The 26470-nt window shown below is 39.3% G+C and overlaps 1 pseudogene; it reads left to right on the plus strand.

Moving 5' to 3' along the window:
* Positions 1-2215: 2215 nt before the first annotated feature.
* The window catches only part of LOC128579018 (SUZ domain-containing protein 1-like), a 29711-nt pseudogene continuing 5456 nt past the window's right edge, over positions 2216-26470 (plus strand).

Raw genomic sequence — 26470 nt, forward strand, 5'->3', positions numbered from 1 at the left:
TTAGCTTTCCACCTGCCTCCTCAAAAAACAAATCCCAGATCATTAATCCCATTTCCATGATCACCCTGGGGGAAAGAAAAAAGCCAACAAGACTGAATACTAGGTTCCCAGCAAGTGCTCTTAAACGAGTGACTTGGTTGATGTGGTCATTCATTTAACAACAGAGGAAACATTGGCCCATCCAGAGAAGTCAATTACTATGTGGCCACAGAAAAGAGTATGGGAAGCATATACCGAAAAAAAGTCTAAAACCATAGCACAACAATCACCCCATCCTCTGTCTCTCTCTGGAAACAGCAGCACAAACAATACAGCTTTCTACTATGGAGTTGAAAGCTGTGCCAAAAAGAAGCCAAATAATCCAACAAAATAGCAAGTGCATCCTAGGTGGACCCTCAAGGCTGGATATTGTCTCTCATAGATACCACACATTTATTATTGTTCAGAAAATCACTGGTATTTTAATCACCTTGGTTCTGACCTAGGTTTCTCCTTCTTTACATTGCTCCCCTCTATCTTAGAAGGCCAAGCCTATCTATGGCTTCAACCAGTCTCACTACACCACAAGAGCTGACATATGCCAATCAGGCACTCCTGTCTCTGCTGCTTCAGACTCTTGCCTCTGGTGAAATGTCTAATTATGTACATAAGATCCATGGGGTACTGTCCTCACCATAAAATACAGCCTGATTTTCAGGTCAGTAAGTTAAGTTCCAATGACTATAAGATTCCTCAGCTAACCTAAATTCATGCCTATTTGTCAGATCCTGTAGCCTGATCCTGTAGGATCAGGCATATCGCTCCACTGTAAAACTCAGCTCATTTACCTCTTAAAACAAAGCTTAGAAATAAGTACACTGACATATGTGCAATGATGACTTTAGGCACTGTCATTTAACTCTTGTCTTATGTGGAAGTCCAAGAATAGTTCATTCTTCAAAGAGAAATTTAAAGAGCCAGCTTGTACCATCCTGGCTTCGTTTGGCTAGTGTTTGTAGTCTTACATCTATGAGAAAGAAAATGCAGGAAAACTTGCATAACTTGACCCAAGGACTTGGTTCAGAGTGGTCAACATAAGCAGGGAGGCCTACTGTACTGATACATACATGAGGGGTACATGTCCGGTCTATCAAAGTTAGGTCAATGTAGGCAATCAGAGAAGAAAAATTGTCCACTCATTTCTACTAGATTAAAATTCTATGGAATGGAGTAGATAAATTATTCAGAAGGGGTTGGTTGTGTGACAAAATCTTCCTCACCACAGCAGCCACACAGATCTTTTGACAATTTTAACACCCAAACATATTTAATAGTTAATTCTCTCATTTATTTTTTTATCTGTAATGAGAGGCTTCTCTGTTTCATTCTCTTTAAGACTTCAGTCACTCCCACCCACATTCCTGTCCCAAAACCCTATCTTTTTCTCCCTAGCCTTTAGGTCCAGGTGGACATAATAAAAAATTATCTCTCCTCTCTTCCCTCTTTAAAGAGAGTGAGATGGTTTTCATTGTTATTGTCTCTTCCCCAAAGGTCTCTATTAGATGAGTGGCATACATTTAGGCCCCTGATAAGCAGTTACTAAATGATTGCACATCCTGGTTCTCAGCCAAATCAGGGTTCAACACCAGTGTTCAACGGTCAAGAAGGAAGAGGTGAAGAAGTCATTTTGACTCATGCTTTCTGAAAAGGATGTACCAAATTTTCCTTTGAGGACCTCAGGAAAGAACACGAGGTCAATTTCTGTTCACATTCTTAATAATAAGCACTGTCCATAGGAAATACCAAGCAGTTGTATGTCTGTAGTAATTACTTATGAAGCAAATAAAGTAAAACTTAGGAAAATAACTGTTAGTTTCTCCAGTATCCAATGCTTCGGTGCTGTTAACATTTTCAAGTGCTCCTTGAAACACTGGACCTAGAAAGAACAGCAGGCTTTCACAGAAATTCTACTCTACTAACGGGAAAATGCATTCTAATCTTCAGCTGGTAAATACTGCTAACAGGAAATAATTACTCTGAGGACAAAGGGTTGTTCCACCTAGTTAGCCTTGTACATCTGTAACCAAGTATTAATTACCTCCTGGCAGAGGAGCAAGGCCCACCTGAGACAACCGAGACCCCGAAGAACTCACCAACCTTTGTAAACCTTGACGGGGACCCCTTAGCATCAACTAGGAAAGCTCTCTGAGCACATCTAGGACCTCTCAAATTCACAATGCCAGCAAAAGGCAGTGCAAGGCTCAGTAATCAACCACGAACTCAGGGCTTAAACCCTATGGTCTCACCCACTCACTTGGAAGTTAACCGCAAGCCTGGAGGAAAACAAGTATCAGCTCACCAGCAACAAATGCCCTCTTCTCCAACCTCAGCTCTCCCAGCCGAGTTTCATGGTGTAGAACAAGCAGCAGTCCCACCCGCTAAGAATGGACGCCCAAATGAGAAGGATGAAAATGAGTTTGGTAAAGCACTTCTCCCAAGAATGGAGGTAGATAAACCAGGAGGAGGACAGAAGTCACTGTGCTATTGTAAAACCATAGGCCAAACACACTCTACAGTCCTTACTTGCAGGATGTCAGAAAAGTGAGAATTTCAGTTGTACCCTGCTACCTTCAAAACATCAGAAAAACTAACTTTACTTTCTAGACTCAAAGACCAGAAATGAAATTACTACAATTATCAGTTTCTCATACTAATTCACAAGTGAAACTTGAGATAAAGAAATTTTACTTACTAAACCTTGAAGCCCAGAACTGAAATTCCTGGCACTATGAGTTTCTTATATTAAATCTCAAGAGTTAACAGTTCCATGGGACTTTTCGTTGCATCTTCCTCCCTTCCTGTCTGCTCAGTGATGGCAGTGCACTTACATCTTTAAAATTATCTGTCAGTGACCCAGGAAGTAGTTAAGAAGTAGGATTTGAATATTTTTTTAGTTACATCACTCATCTGAAACAGCCTATATGACCCATTGTAGTTCTGACGCGTTGTGACTGAAAAGGAAATCATTTGTTTCTCTGCATTAGTTCATGGTGATTGTTGCACAGTTTTGTGATTTGTAAAACCTCCAAAGTTATGCACTGAGGCTCCAGTCACATATGCCTGATCTGGCAGGCTCAAATCCAGCCAGAGTCTCCCAAACTACAATGATGGCTGCAAGGTAAAAATAGCTAGGCATTGTGGTGGGCGCCCGTATTCCCAGATACTTGGGAGGCAGAGACAGGAGAATCACTTAAGCCCGAGCCCAAGAGTTGAAGGTTACTGTGAGCTGTGATGCTACAGCACTCTACAGCACTCTGTCACTCCAGAGCAACAGCTTGAACCTCTGTCTGGCAAAAAAAAAAGAAAACAGCTAATCAAATAATAAAATTAGGCATGTCATGAAAGTATCAGATGAAAGTGAGCTTTAAAAAAAAATTTTAGGTGATCCTTATCTAGGTTTAAATAAAATTCTATCATGAGACTTTTGTTCACTCCCACAAAAAAACAGTTTACATTTGTCCACTGTTCCCCAGACCTCTTGAGCAAAGGAAAACTTCAACCATTTTGAAGGAATGAGGAAAATATATGGAGTTTGCTTGGTATCTTTTAGCTGCATGTTGCCATGTACTAAAATCATGCTACCTTTTTAGATAAAGTTTTATTGACTCCAAAATGATTAGGTGTGAGGAAATGCAGCCAACAATTTGGCAAAATACACTCTACTTTAACTCAGGGCTTCCCTTTATGATGGACCTTCTATCTAGATACTAAGGAATTTGGCATTTGGTGAGCACTTCTACTGCATCAGATATGCATTTTTACATTTCACATCACCTCATAGTGCTGGAAGAGTCCTAGGGAAACTGACTAGGAGAGTGGTAATGTAGACTCCTATCACCACTGCCCATTCAGAATATGTTTGAGATACCACCACCACTCCCTTTCAGTACCACCTGCAAAATTTAAGGGTGTTTCATGAAGACTTGGGATTTCCTGAATAAAAAGGATTGCATAAATACATTGTGACTTTTGAGGGCCTGAGATGGTTCAGAACATAACCAGAGAGGACTTAATTTTGACCTTATTCATTAGCTTGAGACTGGAACCGAGAGAGTCAGTGGGATTGAAATCTTGATTCTGTTGGAAAACTGTGGGGCCTGAGAAACTCCACATTGCTTTTCACCTTGAATAACATGTTTGGGGACCCGGTCATATGTCCCACTTTACTGACTTTTTCTGCATCTCTCTCTCTCTCTCTCTGTTTTTTTTTTTTTTTTTTTTTTTTAGAGACAGTTTCTCACTTTGTCACCCTGAGTAGAGTGCTGTGACATCACAGCTCATAGCATCTTCCAGCTTTATATATTTATTTATTTATTTATTTTTGTAGAGACAGAGTCTACTGTACCGCCCTCGGGTAGAGTGCCATGGCGTCACACGGCTCACAGCAACCTCTAACTCTTGGGCTTACGCGATTCTCTTGCCTCAGCCTCTCAAGCAACTGGGACTACAGGCGCCCACCACAACACCCAGCTATTTTTTTGTTGTGGTTTGGCTGGGGACTGGCTTTGAACCTGCCACCCTCGGCATATGGGGACAGCACCCTACTCACTGAGCCACAGGCGCCGCCCAACTTCCAGCTTTTGAACATAGCTATTCTCTTGCCTCAGCTTCCCGAATACCTGGACTACAGGGGCCCACCAAAACACCTGATTATTTCCTTTTTTTTTTTTCCTGTTATCTTCCAACTGTGTTTTAATGACATAATTTAAGCAAGCTCTCTTTTTTATTCTCCAAAGTCATTCATATACATATGCATATACATACATAACGGTGATGTATATGATATTACATTATGATATTTGTAATGTATTTATATTTATGTTGATTATACATATGTAGACCAGAATTTTCCTATCCCATAATTAGTTATCTTTTTATTTCAAGTTATTTCATGCTAATTCAACATCATCAGAAATTACATATTTTGATAGTACATTTTCCAAAGAAAATAAAGAACTACAGAAAATGAATTATGATAGTACTATTTGGCACATTGAAAACACTATAATTTGACAGAAAAGGGTTCTTATAAATATAAAAATTATAAATCATAAAAAAGGAATATTTTTTTTTCATTTTTTTATTGTTAAATCATAGCTGTGTACATTAGTGCAATCAAGGGGTACAATGTTTTGGTTTCATATATAATCTGAAATGTTCTCATCAAACTGTTCAACATAGACTTCATGGCAGTTTCTTAATTATTGCACGTAGACATTTGTATTCTGCCTTTAATAAGTTTTGCCTGTACCCATTCTAAGATGCACCAGAGGGGTGGCCCCACCAATTACTCTCTCTCTCCCATAATCATTTTCTTCCCTTCCTCTTCCTTGGCCCTTTCCTCATAGTCTAGTGCTATAGTTGGGTTACAGTTTGGCTGGGGCCAGGCTCTTACCCACCACCCTTGGTATATGGAGCCGGTGCCTACTCAGCCACAAGTGCTACCCTTTTTCTACATCTCTTAAACACAAAAACTGAGTTTGTTACTCAAGTGTACTCTCTTGCACAACTACTCATCCTCTTCTACCTTCTGCCACATATGCCACCCAAATTGAAATGGATACACCTTCTCCTTAGTTAAGATTACTTAGTTAAGTAATCCCACTTAGTTAAGATTCTAAAAATTAATTCTGAGAATTTCGATCATTTACCATGATACCACAAGGAGGGTCTGTTCTAGTGAGAACTAACAATTGAATCCATACCTCTTGTACTTTCAAGCTCACACTCTTGCCTTGCAAAAACAAACAACAAAACAACTACTTATATGTTTCTATATAATCTTTGAAATGAAACTCAGAAGAACAGATTGACGAGTGTGACTGCTTAGTGCTGAGAGAGGATACCTGGAAAAACTAAGGGAACAGAGTACAAGCTAAAGGACACAGCTGGGAGATCTTCCCCCTGCTGACTCAGCTCTTAGGAATTTGTAGAAACTTAACCTCCCGAGAAGTGGAAACCAATGCTTGTTTCAGCTCTCACAAAACTAAGAGCCCACTTTGCCAGCTTAATTTAAACTGATCAGGGAGAAAGATACCCGTGGGCCAGAGATTTCTGACTAGAGGTAAAAGGAGAAGACTGAGTGAATTTGGTAGCACAGCCATTTTGAGACTCTTACAAATGGTCTGGATTCAAACCCTTCCTCTTTTCAACACAGACTTTGGGTATTCATTCCCTCTACTGGGCCTTGTATTCCTGTAACATTTCTGATACCCTGACTTGGAAGTAAGACCCTGGGAGAAGAAAACAGGCTCAGGTGAATCTGGTTGTGTCTGTCAACCCTCTAAACCCCCAAGGTGGCCCTGTCAGGCTGGAAGATGTGAAACACTGAGTGTGTCAGGGAGGCAGCTTTGTCCTCCTGTATGGAGGCCTCGATAGGGCAGAGAAGACCCCTGGTTGGTGGGTATTCAAGGAGTTAAACACTGGTAGGAACTGGCACCTTCCCTGGGAGATGTCTTAGGCAAGAAATCTCTGAAAGAAAGAAGCCCCTTCCTTTTTACAGGGTAGAGATAGAAGAAGCAGCATTAACATGCAAACCTCTAATAACAGTGCACAAAACACTTCCTAACATCTAAACCAATTCATCCTTTAGAAAACAATATACTTACTGTTTTGTTTTTGTTTTTTAAGATATGGAAAGAAATGCATACTAGATGCTCTTTGCTATTTATGTTAATACTTCATTGATCATCCAAGCCTTCTATGTCTCTCTTAGGACAAGGTCCACCCCTCTTCATCTCTCCGACTTTCATGCTCAGCCTTCTTAGTCTTGCTGTCATCCACGCTCGCCCCTCTTCATCTCTCTGACCTGCACGCTAGGCCCTCTTCATTGCTCCCACGTCCAGGCTTGTCCCTTTCATCACTCCACGACGTCCACTTTCAGATGTCTTCCTGTCTCCTAACTGAAGGGTGTATTGCTTTATCTCCTTTTATAGTATGAAGGGCATATAAGATCCAATCCCATACAGGGAAGTGTGTGCTTTGTAATAAAACACACATGGCCCATTCATAGATGTTAGTAATTCATACACACAAAACCTCAACTCATCCAACACATATGTGAGAGCCCGTGACACACAGAGAAACTCCAAATGGATGTTCTCCAGAAATCTGTAGTGTGTAGATATCTATACACACACACACGTGTGTGTTCTTTTTTTAACCTCTCTTTTAGTTCACCTGTGTTCCAAATTCAGTCCTGTCTTCCCTCCAGAGAATCACTTGCACTTAATATTATAGGAAATCAGCCTTATTGCAGCCCCTCTCAGAGTACAGTCCTTCTTCCCAAATTGGATCTGGAATTTGTTATGGGAGTCAGTAGAGAAGGTCTAGAATTGTGTTTAGTGCACTTTGGCCAAGTGTATGTCCCATAAAAGAAATGAAAGTCACAAAAAACAAAAGTTATGAATTTGTCACAACTCAATTGGCATAAATTTCCTTTCAAAAGTTGAGAGACAGAGAAACTCCAAAGTATTTTGCAACATAATTTATTCCAAATTTTCACAGGCAGAACAAATGAAAATACATTAATGGCCAATATGTGGCCTGCACCTCCCAGCACAGAGAAGCAGCTTATCCTCAGGTCTCCTTACTCCTTTACTCTGAGAAAGGGTGGGTAATCACTTCATCAGAAAACATTTCCTCTGTGGTCCTGTTCAAAGATAGTACACCCCCAGTCCATAATAAACCTTGGAAAATAATAACAGTAGTGTCTGTCTAAAAGTGGAGCTGAAAATAACACTTCTAGAATGCAACCATCAGGAAGTGAAATGTAAGAAACCCATTTAATGGGCCTCTAAAATTTTATTTTTCTGTCTCAACAGTATAGTCTAGCAACAGTGTAAAGTAGTCTCTCCTGGGGTGTCCTAATATGTTTTCCTTACTTGTGTAAGCAAAAGGTATTTTGACTGATTTGTACTTTTATTTAAATGAAATAGCCAGCTTGTTAGCATTTATACTAGCCAGCCTTTAGATTACTGAATTAGAGCATAGAATTCCTATATATCTGGTTCAATACTACATACTACGATTTCCACTCCAAAGTACCTCATCTGGCTAAGATAGCATAACTACTACAAGACTGCTTAAACACATCTGCAATTTATCTTTGTAAAATGGAAGCTGGAAGAAAACCTATGATACATGCACTATATTATCTTTATTTGCATGAACTAATCCAATTGCATTGAACTAAAATTCCAATACTGTCATTAAAAGGCTTCAATGTGTGTGCCAAGCTCTGCTGAAGCGTGGGAGGAAATGGCATTCTTCTCTTCTTTAATGAGAACTTTGAGTAGAATTGTGATCTGTGAATTTGTAAAGATCCATACCTGGAATATTCATGTTCAGTGTGAGACAAAGAATCGCATTTTCTTTAGAAATTTATTTCACCAACATTCAAGAGTAATTGTGGAAAATTGGGACATAAGAAGATTCCAGGCATCTCTGGCTGGTGAGATCAGTCTATATTTTTCCCTTTGAGTATACAGAGAGTCAGCAAGGGACTTCTGGACGCCAAGAGTAGGACAAAAACTATGCAAAACTCGCAAGTGGTTTCACGTGTTTGAACAATATAATCTGCCCAGAATCTGTACATAACGGCAGCAATGAGACTGCAAACCAGAAATGCCTTACCTGTGAACTGTTTCGGTGTTTTTGGACTTGGCACTCACTTGAACTGCATTGGGTGGAGCTTAAGCAGGAGTGCAGAGAAATTTGGGCACTGTCTAGGGCCCAAGACTGAGATGCTGATCTAGACAGAACTAATAGTGTTCTGCTGTGGACTGTAGAGAGCCATTGTGAGAGAACTGCACCCAAAAATAATGTAACTCAATTTATAAGAGAAACTCTAACAGACATGAGCAACTTGATATCCTTCATTCCCATAGTATTTGGAGATTAAACACTCCTTTAGCAGTGCTGGATAGATCCTCCAAAAAGAAGCTAAGCAAAGAAATTTTCAATTTAAACTTAACCATTCAACATCTGGATTTAAAAGACATCTACAGAACATATCATTCCAACAAATCTGAATACACATTCTTCTCATTAGTCCATGGAACATACTCCAAAATCAACCACATCCTAGGCCACAAATCAAATCACAGCAAATTTTGAAAAATAGAAATTATTCCTTCCATCTTCTCAGACCATCATGGAATAAAAGTTGAACTCAGTAACAACAGGAACCTACATACCCATAGAAAAAGATGGAAGAGTAACAACCATATGCTGAAGGATAGATGGGTTATAAACTAGAATAAGAATGAAATCACCAAATTTTTGGAACAAAACAACAATCAAAACACGAATTACCAGAACCTCTGGGATACTGCAAAGGCAGTCCTAAGAGGGAAATTTATAGCACTGCAAGCCTTCCTCAAGAGAATGGAAAGAGAGGAAGTTAATAACTTAAGGAGACATCTCAAGCAACTGGTAAAGGAAGAACACTCCTACCACAAAACAGCAGAAGAAAAAAATAACCAAAATCAGAGCAGAAAAAATGTAATTGAAATAAAAGAATTAAACAACAGATCAATAAATCCAAAAGTTGGTTTTTTGAAAAGAACAATAAAACAGATAAAACTTTGGCCAACCTAACCAGAAAAAAAAAAAAAGAAAAAGAGTAAAATCTCTAATTTAATCAATCAGAAATGATAACAGTGAAATAACAGCAGAGCCCTCAGAAATTAAAAAAATCCTTAACAAATACTACAAGAAACTCCACTCTCAGAAATATGAAAATATGAAGGAAATTTACCAACACCTAGAAGTATGCCACCTACCAAGACTTAGCCAGAACAAAGTGGAAATGTTGAACAGGCCTATATCAAGTTCTGAAATAGCATCAACTATACAAAATCTCCCCCCAAAAAAGCCTACGACCAAATGGTTTTACATCAGAATTCTACCAAACCTTTAAAGAAGCACTAGTACCTATATTAATAAACCTCTTCCAAAATATAGAAAAAGAAGGAATATTACCCAACCTATTCTACAAATCAAACATCACCGTGATCCCCCAAACAGGGAAAGACCCCCCCAAAAGAAAATTATAGACCAATAAAATCAATGAATATTGACGCTAAAATACTCAATAAGATCTTAACAAACAGAATCCAATAACATATCAGAAAAATTATACACCATGACCAAGTGGGATTTATCCAGTCTGAAGGCCAGTTCAATATACATAAATCTATAAATGTAATTCAGCACATAAACTAAAAAATAAGGACCATATTGTTCTTTGCATTGATGCAGAAAAAGATTTTGATAATATCCAGTATCCCATCATGATCAGAACACTTAAGATAATTGGTATAGAAGGGACATTTCTTAAACTAATAGAGGCCATCTAAGCAATATTGTATTGAATGCCAATATTGTATTGAATGTAGTTAAGTTGAAATCATTTCCACTTAGATAAGGAACCAGGCAAAGTTGTCCATTGTCTCCATTGCTCTTTAAAATTGTAATGGAAGTTTTAACCATTGCAACTGGAAAAGAAATGGTGATCAATGGTATCCACAAACAGTCAGAAGAGATCAAACTTTCACTCTTTGCAGATGATATGATCGTATATTGGGAAAACACTTGGGATTCTACTACAAAACTTTTAGAAGTGGTCAAGGAATACAGCAATGTCTCAGGCTACAAAATGAACATCCATAAAACTGTAGCCTTTATATATACAACAATAAGCAAGCCGAAAAAACAGTCAAGGACTCTATTCCTTTCAAAGTAAGGCCAAAGAAGATGAAATATTTTGGAGTACACCTAACAAAGGATGAGAAAGATCTCTACAAAGAGAACTTTGAAACTTTAAGAAAAGAAATACTTGAACATGTTAACAAATGGAAAAACATACCATGCTCATGGCTGGGAAGAATCATCATTGTTAAAATGTCTATACTACCAAAAGCAATATACAATTGTAATGCAATCCCTATTAAAGCTCCATTGTCATATTTAAAAGATCTCTAAAAAATAATACTTCTCTGTGTATGGAATCAGAAAAAACCTTGAATGGCCAAATCATTACTCAGCAATGAAAACACAGCAAAAGGAATCATGCTACCAGACCTGAGACTGTACTATAAATCGAAAGTGATCAAAATACCATGGTGTTGGCACAAAAACAGAGAAGTAGATGTGTGGAACAGAATAAAAAAAACAAGAGATGGGTCCAACTACCTACAATATTTGATATTTGACAAGCCAATTAAAGACATTCCATGGGAAATGATTCTCTATTTAACAAATGGTGCTGGGTGAACTGGCTGGTAACCTGTAGAAGATTGAAACTGGACCCACACCTTTCACCATTAACTAAGATAGGATAAATGATTTAAACTTAAGACATGAAACTATAAAAATACTTGAAAAAAGTTTGGGGAAATCTGTTGAAAGAATCGGCCTGGGTGCATATTTTATGAGGAGGACTCCCAAGGCAATTGAAACAGTATCAAAAATACACTACTGGGACCTGATCGAACTAAAAAGCTTCTGCACAACCAGGAACATAGTAAGTAAAGCAAGAAGACAGCACTCAGAATAGGAGAAAATATTTGCAGATTATACCTCCAATAAAGATCTAATAACCAGAATCCACAGAGAACTCAAACATATTAGCAATAAAAAAACACGTGGTCCCATCTCAGGGTGGGCAAGGGACTTGAAGAGAAACTTCTCTAAAGAAGAAAGACACACGATCTACAAACCCATGAAAAAAAGCTCATCATTATTAATCATCAAAGAAATGCAAATCAGAACTACTTTGAGATATCACTTAACCCCAGTAAGAGTAGCCCACATAACAAAATCCCCAAACAAGAGATGTTGGCATGGATGTGGAGAAAAGTGCACACTTCTACACTGATGGTGGAAATGCACACTAATGCATTCCTTTTGGTAGGATGGTTGGAGAATACTTAGAGACCTAAAAATAGACCTGCCATTGGATCCTATAATTACTTTACTAGCTTTATACCCAGAAGACCAAAAATCACAATATAACAAAGACATCTGTACTAGAATGTTTATTGCAGCCCAATTCATAATTGCCAACTCAAGGAAGAAGCCCAAGTACCCATCTACCCATGAATGGATTAGCCAATAGTGGTACATGTATACCATGGAATATTATGCACCCTTAAAGAAAGATGGAGACTTTTCCTCTTTCATGTTTACATGGATAGAGTTGGAACATATTCTTGTTAGCAAAGTATCTCAGGAATGGAAGAAAAAATATCCAATGCACTCATCCCTATTTTGAAGCTTAATTATAGCTTTCACATAAAGGCTATCACCCAACTATGGCACAAGACTATGAGTAAAAGGCCAAGGAAGAGGAATGGAGGGGAAAAGTTAGGGTGGTGGGAGGGTAATGGGTGTGGCCACACCTACGGTGCATCTTGGAATGGGTACAGGGGAAACTTACTAAAAGCAGAATACAAATGTCTACATATTATAACTAAGAAAATGCCATGAAAGCTATGTTGAACGGTTTGATGAGAATATTTCAGATTGTATATGAAACAAGTACATTGTACCCCTTTTTTGCACTAATATACACAGCTATGATTTAACAACAACAACAACAACAACAAAAGATGAAGAAGAAAAAAGGAAAATTGGGACATAAAAAACATTTTGCGTTTTGAGAATTGATCTATTTCTAATGTTGCTCATTCACCTTTTATCTTTGGAAACTTTACCGAAGAAGTACAGGAATTATTTTGGGAAAGATGAAAACTCACAAGTCAGAAGACCGGGGTTCCTCACCCCCTTTACATGGACATGTCCTAGCCAGTTTTCTTTTTAAAAAATGCAATGGTTGCCAAGAAAAGCTCTTAAGCTCTTAAGAGCTTTTATCTATGTAATTACTTATGTGTGCTGTGATCAGAAGTGTCTGGGCACCTATGGTAACCATTTTGAGCACCTCTTGTAATTGCAGAAGTCAAATGTGACTTGTATTCATCTTTCATTATTAAAATGAGTATAAGCATTTTAATACTGATTCACTTGCTTAAAACGTGTCTACATTTTTTTGTACCATTGATACATTCATTTATTTACAACAGCCAGAAAAATTGCTTCCACTTTCATTTTCATAGTCAATAAAAAGGAGTGTTTCTCACAAAAATTAGAGAATCTCGTAAAAATTAAATTAGACAATTTATGGTAAAGTCAGTTGAAGAGTGCCACACAAACAGAAAGGACTATCAACGTTACTAACAGTGTGACTCCAGCGACAGTCACACTTTCCAAAGCAAAACGCAGACTTGTATATTGGAAAGAAATCTAGAACATCTCGCCCCCCATTCAAAGAACTTTATTTTCATAAGAATATCATTTCCCTGCTCTCTTGCTTCCTCCGCATAGATTCACTTCAGTCTTCCCTCTCTATTGAGATAGTCTTTCCCATCAAATTTTATGAAAGGGGCACCCTGCATGCCTTTGCCATTCAAAAAATATCACAGCCTCTGACACACACGAACAATGAGCACTCGAAGGACGCCAGCGCTGTTTCTCCTGTTCTGCACTGTTAAACTTTGTTGCCAGAGGCTTCCTTATGGTGGGTCATCCTGTGCATCGTGTGGTACTGGGTTATGTCTGTCCCTCACCCTCACCCATCCGATGCCAGTAATGATCTTTCCTCAATGTCCCTGGACAGTATCCTATGTCCTGGAGGGACAAAATCACCTCTAATGAAAAACTATTGGGCTAGTGTGATGGAAGATTTGAATTTTGAATTGCATTCAACTTAAATGAATTTAAACTGAAATAGAAAACATCAATGAGGGGATCCCACATTGGACACATTGCCTTAAAATTTACGAAGACTATTATTATGCCACAGATAATTTTTAAAAATATGATAGCTAAAAAATATGCAGGGAAGTTTAGAATATGTATATATATGTATATACACACACACATAGAGAGAGAGAGAGAGATACATATTTATATTTTTTTTTCTGAAAGGGCTAAAACTTGATTCACCAAGGTAAGCTGTTATTTGATTTGCATACAGTATATATTTGTTTGTACTCTGTAAGTCAGAGCAGTGAAGGCAGAGATCAATACTTAGCAATGAGGCTCTGTGCCTATGGCTTACATGGCTAAGGCATCAGCCCAGCCACACACACCTGAGGTGGCAGCTTAGAATCCAGCCTGGCTCGCCAAACAACAATGACAACTGCAACCAAAAACAACAGCAACAACAAAAAAACACAAACAGTCGGGCACTGTGGCGGGCGCCTGTGGTCCCAGCTACTTTGGAGGTGGAGGAATGAGAATCGCTTGAGCCCAGAAGATTAAGGTTGCTGTGAGCTGTGATGCCACTGCACTCTACCCAGGGAAAAAGCATGAGGCTCTGTGTCCACAAAACAAAATAACAAACAAACAAACAAAAATACTAGCAATGCATACAAACATAGAAAAGTAATAATATGTGGGGTGGGGTCTGCCACAGCGGTTGTATCCCTGGGTTGGAGGGATTAATGAAAAAAACAGATACCTAATGGTAGTAGGGTCCAGAAGAAAAGAAACTAGAACATCTAGCCACAACCCTGCAGTGTTCTCTCTGGGCAGGAGATTCTCTCTCTCCCCACCCAGGTGCCAATCTGGATCATTCCCAGGCAGTAGGACTGACCTGAGCCACCACTCTCTGCAGACCTGCTCTGGTGGTTTCTCAGTGCACCAGAAGTTCTGTAGTGTTTACGAGGGTTCACCTGATACATGACAAATTCAGTGACTATTGCTTCATTTGAGCACAGAACACAATTTCCAGCACAATGGGACACCTTCTTTAGGTTAAAGACTCCTACAGGTTATTGAAAGTCCCACAGGGAGTCCAAGTTCACACACAATTGATCAATCTTCTTTTGCACTTCAAAAGAGATTGATGTGCTGCTCTTTCTGCATTTTAGGAATGTAAGAATAGCCTCTGAGAGAAATAGTATTTAGGAGGGTGAAAAACATTAAAAGTTCTGTTTCATCATCATATACATGGAAGTTGAATCTATTCCATTTCTGATGCCAGGAATGGTCATTTAATGGATGAAGGTGCAACATGTGCTTTTGAAACAAAAGGTCCTGCAGTCTAGATAGCAACAGGCAAATTTGGGTAACTTTGGATATTATTCCACATGAACCCACATATTTTTAAACAGTCAAGTGAGTAAAATAACAGCCACACCCTCAGGCTATTGCGAGAAGGCTGAGGTTCTCCCAGACCATCAGGCATAATGCCCCATTTCATCTCTGTAATTCCTCATTTCCTCCCAAGGCCAATAGCCATGCTCAAAGTCACAGGAAACAGATGAAAAATCACTCTGCCTTTCAAGAATCTCAGAAGAGCCCCAAAATTTTTCTTCTGAAAGAAACACCAACTGATCTGCAGAGACAGACATATAAATAAGTTAGGAAACACAGCTGGGGTGGGGTTGTGGAGACAAAATGGCTGACTGAAGCCACCTTTCAACAGAGGCTCCCATCCAAGAGGAGAGTTAAAGGACAGAAATTTAGCAAGTAACCTGGTGGATTAGAGCTGTACCAAGAGAGAAGTTTGAAGAATGCACATCTACCCTGCTGAGGTGAGCTGCGACCCCAAGGATACAAACAAAAGTTACAAAATTCATCACCAAGCAGACTCTCACCTCCCCCATGACAACAGCTTGGAGTACCCCATATAAAAATGAGCAGAGTTCAAAAGGCCTCCCATTATACTCCACAGGAGAGATCCTCTAATAACTGAACCTGCATCCCTACTAGGGTACCATGGCACTTTCCTGCCAGGCATAAAACTGTGTAAAACTTTATATATCTAATACCAGCAATTCTAAGCTGCCAGCATTCCCTACACTCTCACTTTGAAGTCTGGAGTCCTGTCCCCCAGAAGTCCAGTTTCTTGGGATTTTTCTCAAGAGGTGTGAAAATGGCATGGAATGCTGCTGGCCAGGGCTGATTCTATGACACAGGAGTGAGAGGAGGACTGTCAGTTGAGAGAGAACTATCTTGGAGCGGTGGTGCCCCAATGCACAGTGCAGCAGCCATACTTGGCAACAATAGGGCTCACCCCTGGATATTTCAGAGTCACATCTCCTGTCTTTCTGGGCAAACAGAGGAGGCCAGGAATCTACTCAGGTGATAACCATGAGTGGAACAGATCTTAGATGGAAATGCAGTTCCTGTGAGTAAAGTGTTTGCACGAGGCGATACCAGCCTGGGTGGAGCATGGGGACAAGAAAACACACACACAGTGTCTCCAGACTCCCAGTGTGGGGTTGACCCAGAGGAATGCTTTACTGAGCCTAAGATGCACTGACTCCTCAGGGAATCATCAGCCTAGACAAAGGAGGGCAGGTGGCTAGAACTGACAGCTAACCATGATGTGAATACAAAGCTACAGCAGCAAATACAGGGCCTGAGGTACAGGTTCTGTGAACTCAAAATAGCTTCTCTTATGCAGGGAAATTTATCCGGAACAGAAAAAAATTCCACAATGTTATTCTGTTCTGTCAGTAACATCAATCAGGGACGGGGCTGGAACTGAGCAAACAGCCCAGACTCCATCAACCGCCCAAGGTCGTCAGGCCTAAACTTCCCCTGACAGATAGTGGCAGAGAACAGCAGCCTGGATGATGAGACATATATTTTCTTGGGATTCAGGCAAGTGCACAACCCTGATGTATCTGCTCATTGCAGGCAACTAGGTCACAGCCCTGTGGGGTTTTCAGTGACTGGATGTGACAGAGGTGCAATGAGGCATCAACCTTCCCAGTCTAATCTATTTTGCTGGGTGAATTCTCATGACCTCACAGAGCACCAGGGCAAGTCAGATTTGAGTTCTCAGTATACCCTTGTGATCTAGTTGCCAGAGACCCTTTAAACTCTCCCACATGAGAGAGGTGTTGACAGAGACAATGATTTGGGCCTTTGAACTGAGCCAATCGCCCAAGGACTATCCAAGTGATGCCCTGGGTGTGTGGTTATAGGATGGTTTGATTTTCCTTTTCCAATAGTTGCCTGTGGGTAGCAAGGTGACTTAATTCCTACCATTTCTCCACAGCTAAGACTTCAATGAAGAGTACCTGTTTCACTAGTGTCAGACAGGGACCACCTGAAAACAAGATAGAGCCACTTAGGCTCACTACAACAAGAAGGTCTCCAGTTTCTCAGGTTGCATTACTGTACAGGTCCTAGACAAAGCTCCAGGGGAAAAGGTATAGAAATCAGTCCCAGCTTTTGGGCAAAGGGCTGGTTAATCACTACTCCTGAAGCCCTGAACCCAACATTTCCTTATCCACTTATCTACTAAAATGGTGTAAAATAATAATGAAGTGCAATCACCAGAAAAACTCTGGTAACATGAACAACCAGATTAGATCAAACCCCCACCCCACTCAAGAAAGATATGACACATGTAAATGAATATAACATTCACAAAAAGATGGCCAAAATCTCAGAAATTGAATTCAATATTTGGTTTGTAAAGAACATTTATGAAGGAAAAGTTGCAATTAGGAATTCGAAGAGCAATTCAAAAGTTGTCAAAAAAATTCAACGAATTTAAAAACTAAACAACCAAAGATTTTGAAAAATTGAAGCAAGAATTTGCAGCCCTAAAAGATCTGAAAAATACAATAGAAACCCTCAGTAACAGAGTGGAACAAGCAGAAGAAAGAATGTCTGACATTGAAGACAAAGCTTTTGAACGCTCCCAAACTCTCAAAGAAGAAGAGAAATGGAGAGCAAAAATGGATCATTCTCTCAGTGAGATCTGGGATAATTCAAAGAAGGCTAGTATCAGCCTTTATGAAATCCCTGAAAGTGATTAAGTGGTTTAGCAAGGCACAGAGGCTATTCTTCATAAAATGATCAAATAAAATTTTCCAGACATGCCAAGACATTCTGAAATTCAGATAGCAGAGAGTTTCAGAAGCCCACCATGACTCAACATAAATAAGGCATCACCCAAGCATATCATAATTAACTTCCCTAATTTTCATATGAAGGAGAAAATTCAAAAAGCAGCCAGACATAAGAAAACCATCACTGGGGTGGCACCTGTGGCTCAGTTCGTAAGGCGCCGGCCCCATATACCGAGGGTGGCAGGTTCAAACCCGGCCCCGGCTGAACTGCAACCAAAAAATAGCTGGGTGTTGTGGCGGGCGCCTGTAGTCCCAGCTACTCGGGAGGCTGAGGCAAGAGAATTGCTTAAGCCCAGGAGTTGGAGATTGCTGTGAGCTGTGTGATGCCATGGCACTCTACCGAGGGCCATAAAGTGAGACTCTGTCTCTACAAAAAAAAAAAAAGAAAACCATCACCTACAAAGGGAAGAATATTAGAGTGACTGCAGATCTCTTTGCTGAAATATTTCAAGTCAAAAGAGATTGGTTATCGACTTTTAATCTGCTAAAACATGATAACATTCAACTGGATACTGTATCCAGCTAAACTGAGTTTCATTTATGACGGAGAGAAATTAAATACTTTAATGACATTTACATGTTGAAAAAATTTGCCATAACTAAACTAGTTCTTTAGGATATTCTCAGATCTATCCTCCATAAAGATCAAAACAATCCTCTACCACAAAAGTAAACTCACTCAGAAACTTTTGATCAAACTACAATTTCCATAGTAGTGAAAGGTTTAAAACTGTCTAGTGGACTTTTGAAAAACTAGATACCCAGGTGGTGCCTGTGGCTCAGTGAGTAGGGCGCCAGCCCAATATACCGAGGGTAGTGGCTTCAAACCCAGCCTTGGCCAAACTGCAACAACAAAATAATAGCCGGGTATGGTGGCAGGCGCCTGTAGTCTCAGCTACTTGGGAGGCTGAAGCAAGAGAATCACCTAACACCAGGAGTTGGAGATTGCTGTAAGCTGTGATGCTATGACACCATGGCACTCTACTGAAGGCAATAAAGTAAGGCTCTGTCTCTAAAAATAAATAAATAAATAAATAAATAAATAAATAAATAAATAAATAAATAAATAAATAAATAAATAAAATAAAAATAAGAACAAAACTAATCAGTGAAAAAGCTATGTAGATTTTCTTGGAGATATCTTTTCTACTCTTTTTCTATATTCTTTCAGGAACTACAGACTTACCTTGGAGATATTTAGGGAGCAATTCTAGACCATTAGAAGGCAGTGAATATTTTCATAAAGCAAATCTTGTAATAAAGTGAATATCACAGTACAGGAAGCCTCACAATTTTTTTGGTTTCTGGGAGCATATAAATGCTAATACTATGCTGCTGTAGTCTATTAAGCATGCAATAGCATTATGTCTATAAAATCATATATACCTTGATTAAAAATACTTTATTGCTAACAAATTCTAACATATACCCAAAGTGGGCCCCTGGTCTTGGCAATATAGGATGGCCACAAACCTTTCATTTATAAAAAACCACAATATCTGCAAAGTGCAGTAAAGTGAAACACAATCAAATGAGGCCTGCTTGCTTACCAGACTGTCAACATCCCCGAAATATATCACATTGTATCTCTCTGTGTCTTTGCCCATGTTTCCTGCTCCTAAAATGATTTTATCCCCCTCCCTATCTCTGGAACCCCTTCTGTGCTTGCTGACCTCCCACTCATTCTCCAAGACTCTTCTAATGCCACCTCCAGGGAGATAAATTTCAAGGACCTTCCAAGAAGTTAGTCCAAATTGGCACTTATCTAATTTTACTACAATGTCTAGTTTATAACTTTCTTTGTCATTGTGGACTCCATGAGAGGTGTCACATCATTTTCACTGCCATGTTGTTGTATGCATCCAGGAAACAAGGGAAGCAATGAGGGGGAAAATCCACATCTGGGGCATTGAGGGGTAATGAGGTAAGCAATGTGGGAAAACATCTTCATTAGCATTTTGCTTTGTCCCCTGCACACAATATCCTACCTGAAGAAAAGCAAGGAAAATAGCAAGGTGAGGGTTAGCAATTGGGAGAGGATGGTTGAGGAGGGGGAGAAATTCATGATTAGTTCCATACTTCTTTTAACATCCCACATTTATTTATATTCCTTTGAATGATGATTTATTTCCTTGCAGAAAATAGCTGCCTGTGAAACTTTAAATATATTCTGTGTTGACTTTAGCCATAGACTGATATACATGCTATTATGAAAAATAGTGAATTATATTCAAAGTTATCAACCAGTGGATTATTGCTGGGAAATGAAATGCCATCTGTGCAAACTATTGTATATTTAGCATTATCTGTAATCTTGATAGCATGCTCACACCCTCAATTATAATAATCCCTACAGTACTGCCATAGTTCTTGCCACCTGTTGTAACAGAATAGCCTATGTGGCTTATAACCAGAAGAAATGTCTTCCTCATACTTCTGGAGGCTGGGGAGTCTCACATCAAGGCATCAGAGGATTTGATGTCTGGTCAAGGCCCACTTCTTGGTTCACCTTGCTGCGTCTGCATGTGGGGGAAGGGTTGAGGGAGCTCGCCTAGGTTTCTTTTATGAGGGCTTCACCTTTATGACCTAATCACACAAAGACTCTACTTCCCAATACCAACATGTTGGGATCAGGCTTCAACATATAAATTTTGGAAAGATGCATATGTCTGATTCTGGCAGATACTGAGATTATTAATTGTTCCTGAGTTTCCAGACTGTGAAAGACTCATGTATGGTGGGGAGAGTTACTTAGATTATCTCAGTAGAGCTCTCCACACGGTCCTTATATTTCCTTAATTTGAAAATCATCAGATCTCCATTTCCCCATCTTTAGGGGCCACTTGGAGAATATTTTTGTGAAGGAAAAATCAGGAGAACTTCTGAATGTTCTTTTAGTGAACTACAGTCAGAAAAGATGGGGATGGAAATCCTGAGTAAATGGACAGGTGCTGCATCTCTAGCAAGTTTAGGTAAAATGTGCCTTGAATGACATGTGATTTGTAAAGCTTTGGAAGTCCTGTAACATTCTGTGTATAGCCTTTGGAATAGCAGAGCACTATTTTAATAGCTAAAGGTTAATCACTCCTGCTTTCAATGATATAATTCTGAATGAACTCATTTCCTAAAAACTGTGAAAGTTTTAGATGGAGACATTTGGGCCATAGGATGGTTCTCCTTCATTCCTCCAACCGCTTGCTCTGTACTTTCTTCTGCTGTTTAGATCCTCTTCCCAAAAAGGGCAAGAGGAAGGGCCAGATAGTAAAGCAGGCTTTGTGGCCATATGGTCTCTGTCTAAGCTACTCAATTCTTCTATTGTTAGTGCAAGAGCAGGCTGAGCAAATGAATGGTAGGGCTGTGCACCAACATCACTGTATTACAAAAACAGGCAGCCAACTTGTCATAGCCTACTGAGTTCCAGCTTAGAACTAGAAATACTGGGTTCAGTTGCTTTTGTTTTTATAATACTATTTATTTCATGTATAAAAATATGGGCAGGGAAAAATCTTTTCTTCCTCTGAGCTCTGGTCATACAAGCATTTTAACTTTGTTAAAGTTCAACAAGTTCACATTTATAATTTGTACATTTTTCTGTATTTGTGCTATATTTCCATTAATAGTTCTTTTAAAAAAATTAATACTGCTCAATTTCTTTGATTCCAAACATTTCTATAGGACCATAACCCTAACCAAGATTATTTCCTAGACATAGTTCTTAAGGTTTTTTATTTCTTTGCTTCCTGGTGTCTTGGCTGGGCTTTACATAAAATTCTCCACTGAATGACCCTCCAGAGAGCAGCTTTCTTCTTAGCTGTAATGTTTGACCAGAAATTTCACAACTGCCTACCTTCTAACGCACTCTTTCAGAAGGTCCTTACCATGTTTTTATCTCTTGGGATTTGGAGTAAACACACAATGCCAAGCCAAACAAGAACTCTGCTATACTGCCCCCCCAAACCTCTCTGGGCAAAACCAAAAACAAAAACAAAAAAAGGTTGTAAAAACCCATACTCTAGTATTTGAGGAATTTCAAATTGGCTGGTGAGATACAGTATGGAATTTTAGCAGAAAATGATTCCTCAGAATTTTATTATTAGGAGAAGAAAGAAGCTCTTTAATGCCACATATTATGCCTAGGCCTGATACTGTTTAAAATTTTTACCTTCCTTAATTTCAATCTGAGTATGTTTTAGCTGGAAGAGTAGATGTGCATCATTTTCAAAATCTACTGTTAATATTTTTAGAAATTGAAACAGAAGATATATTTTATTTTATTTACTCTATTTTATTGTACTTTATTGAGACAGCGTCTATGTTGCCCTCATAGAATGCCAGGCATCATAGCTCACAGCAACCTCAAACTCTTAGACTCAAGCAACTCTCTTGCCTCGGGCTCTCTAGTAGCTGGAACTACAGGCATCTGCCACCACATCCATCTACTTTTTATTTTTGTTTAGCAGGCCTGGGCCAGGTTTGCACCCACCAGCCCGAGTGCATGTGGCCATTGCCCTAACCATTTAGCTACTGTGCCAAGCCAAAACAAGATTTTAGAGCTTTTGTTTTAGTCACCTTGAAGAAAACAGAGTAGCATATGTTAAAATCTGAAGACGTATACATACCACTTATTTCTAAAATTCATTTCTAGAAATTTATCACCCCCTAATCAGAGAACTGTTCCTAGATGTTGTGCAGTGATAGCCATCAAAGATAGAGTAGGGAGAAGTTGGGAATAACATGAACATCTAAAAACTGAGGCTTATTTAAGTACATTAGAGCCTATTCCTGTATTGGCCAGCAGCAGCATCTCCTCCCGGGGGTAATGTGCCCCTGTGTCTACTCACATATTGGTCCTGTATTTCCTCACCTGTCAGGACTTCAGATTTGCAATAACTCTAAAGCCAAAATCAAACGGGTTTAATAAAAATATTATAGATGCTCTTGTGGAACGAAAAGCTTAAGTGTAAATTTGGCTTTGGGTAGAGATGGAGCCAGGGATCTCAAGGACGTCTGTCTGTTTGATTTTGTTCTTTCTCTGTCCGTCTTGGGGAGATGCTCTCCTCCATGTTGGTGCCACCCTCATCCCGCCCTTCTGATTTGCTACCCTGCAGTACATCCAGGCCTTCTTCCCTCCATCTCCAAGGCCAGAGGGAGGACAGCACCAGCTTTTTAGTTGCATCAGCAAAAGCTTTGAACTTGATTCTCATTGGCTGAGACTTGGATTTTGTTCCCGTTCCTGAAACAATTATGATGACGAACAGAATGGGGAAGGCATGGCTGGCACAGCTCGTGTGACCTAAGGGTGGGCTCAGAACACCCAGTCACAGGGAGTGAGTGTGGATGGGCAACTCCCAGTAGGAAAACTGGGACACTGCCACCCAAAGAGGGAAATGAAGTTTATTTTTCTGTGTTTATTGTTGTTCTTGTATTTATGGAATGATGTCAAATTTAGTATCACTAACAATAATAGTTAGGAAAAGGACATGTAAAATAAAATTAATTTTAATACTTACATTTTTATAAGATAATAAAGGGGGAACTATGGGTAGAAACCATGTTCCTCATTTCTGAAATGGGTAGAAGGCTCTAAATGATATTTGATGTATATTTTCTCTACTTCTGTATCAGGTAAAATCGAAGAGTATGTTAAAAGTGATGTCTTTTATTACATTAATGAGCAGAAAGTTCTAGAGGAAGAAGATCCCAATGTTAATTGGGAAATAGTGATGTGATTTTAGGTAGCATTTCTTAGAAACAAAGCTTGTGTGTGTGACTTATTGAGGGTGTGCCCTCAGGGAAAATTGCAAGGGACTAAGGAAAACAGAACAGGATGAGAGAAGTTATAGGCAATAAAGTGAATCCAAGAAGCTCAGGCTGATCTAAGTGGAGCATTCTGGATTGTGAATGGTATGAAGTTTGTGTATCTTCAAGATGGCCAGACTCTTGTGCTTTGCTCCCAATATCAATAAGCCACTGACTTTATGCCATAACCTTCCTCTTGCCCTTGGTGAGCACTTTCTTCGAAGGATGGATGCATTGGCTGGACAGACAGAATCTAGTCTGGGCACCAGCAGCATCTACTATAGTCAAAATCTAGTCTGGGCACCAGCAGCGTCTACTATAGTCAGCAAGGATGCAGTCTGTCTGCATGCTTCTCCTTTCTTTCTGGCATGCTGAATTTCATCTTCATCCTTGCTTCCTCATGGATCCGAGATATCTGCTCCATACATTAGTTTACCTCAAAGGCAACATTGGATGGAGAGAAATAACTTTCAGAACCTCCCCTCCCCACTCCCCTCTACCCCAGAATACCTGCATTTCACATGTCAGAGTTGGGTCTGGTGACTACATCTACCCACAAGAGAAGCAGAGAAGGAAAGACTGTGTAGAGAGCAAAAGGCAGAATGTGGTAAGTGAGGACCAGGTATGGGAGGTTGCTGCAGAGTATACATCTTTCTCTTCAACTATGCACTGTTTGTATGCACTCCTTTCTGGGTATCACTTAAAAAGTAGCTACTCAGTTCTTACACACCCCTTATCCTAGAGAAAAAAATCTCCAAATATCATCCAATTTCTATAGTTAGCTAAAAGCCTGATATCTCTGGGGCTAAGTAGGTCTGGATTTAGCTTCTAATAATTGGTAAACTATAGCTACACAAAAAAAACTTACCTGCCATGGAAATTGCTAAGATCATGCTACCCCAAATATGCCTATTTAGCTTACTGTTTATTTTGAGCTGAAAATGCTTGAAAGAAAGTAGTTGAAGAAAGGGCTATCTGATCTACCTTTCCTACATGTAGAACACCTTAAAAATTATTTGAGAAATATGCATTTGCTGAACCAAGGTGAGAAAATAATACTCATCACTGCACACTGGGAATTGACACCACAATAGATCTATACAAATAAACTTATTAAAAATAACTTTTACCTTCCACTACTTCTATACTTCTCCTTCCCCCCAAATTATCTCCTAATAACTTCCTTACAATTTACTACCCCCATTAGGTAGCATCTGATTTTTTCTTTGGTAGCTGGAATTAACCACTTAGAGTAGAACTGTAATAGAATAACATGAAATGATTAGGAGGCAAATTCAACTTCCAAGTCAATAGAATTACTTTGTGTTTGGTTTAAGGGTTCTTTCTTTGGTATCTAAAACATTCATACAGAAAGTTCTTGGAGTTATAAAAATGAGAGTCAAAACTCTTGAATGTGTGTTCTTCACCTCTGATTATGAGAGCTTTCTGTTTACTTTTGGACCCATGATCCTGACCAAAAGATACCTTTTAGTATTAGATTCCTATGAAATAATACCATATACTTGTTATCTATTAAGATACATGCAGTGTCATGTGGGACATCTAACCTTGCAAGGCATTGTCTGTTAATTGACCTGTAACTGAGTCTTCAAATAACTGCTCTAACTTTTTACAGTATAATGATGTGATGTGTACAATTCCAGTGAGTCTCTTGAGTTTTCATTACCCCGTTTTTGTTGATAGTAATCAGTGTTTATGTAAAACTTAGATTATCTAAATTATTGGTAAATCCATGGTAACACAGGGAGACAGGTAAACAAGGATAATCAGTTCGAGAGTAAGGGTATTTGGTAAGAATAAATACTTTTTCTCTTTCATTATGGAAGGAGCCCATATAATGAGCCTCCTACAAGGTAGTTGATATCTTTGTATTCTGAGAATCCTTCCAAATATCTTTTCTTCAAAGATAATCAGTCCTCCAATTTTCCTCCTTCCAGCCAAACTATTAAATTCTCTCCATAAATCTTTCTAGATTCACCTCTGAGGCTATTTGGATGTGAGATGCTTTTAACACTTTGTCATCTGTGGGACTGTCTCTTCTATGTTTGCTACAGTTTGAATGCTCCTGTCCCCTCCAAAGCTCACACTGCAATTTGATTCCAATACAACAGTGTTGGGAGGTGGGCATAATGGAAGGTGTTTAGATCATGAAGGATCCACCTTCATGGATAAATTAATGCCACTATGGAAGGGGTTTATGGGAGTAAGATCCCTGTCTTCTGCTCTTCTGCCATGTTCTCTCTAGGGGACATAGCAAGAAGACACAATCTTGTAACCAGAGACCTAACCTGCTGGTACCTTGATCTTGGACTTCCAAGACTCCAGAACTGTGAGAGAATAAATTCCTTTCCTTTATTAATTACACAGCCTTTGGTATTCTATTATAGCAATATAAAACAGACTGAGATAATGTTCCATCAGAGAGAATAGATTCTATGGGGCAATAATGCCATTGGGATCTGTTTCATTCAAGTCAACAAATGTTTACTGACTTACCACTCTATGTACAGAAACTCAGACTGTAGCATGTGTATCTTTCAGAGTCACATTAAAATTTTTCCTCCTTGGTATTTTTTGTTTGTTTGTTGCAGTTTTTGGCCAGGGCCGGGCCTGAACCTGCCACCTCTGGTATATGGGGCCAGAACCCCAACTCTTGAGAGACTGGCACCCAC

The sequence above is a fragment of the Nycticebus coucang genome, chromosome Y, assembly GCF_027406575.1.
Source record: "Nycticebus coucang isolate mNycCou1 chromosome Y, mNycCou1.pri, whole genome shotgun sequence".
Classification (NCBI taxonomy): domain Eukaryota; kingdom Metazoa; phylum Chordata; class Mammalia; order Primates; family Lorisidae; genus Nycticebus; species Nycticebus coucang.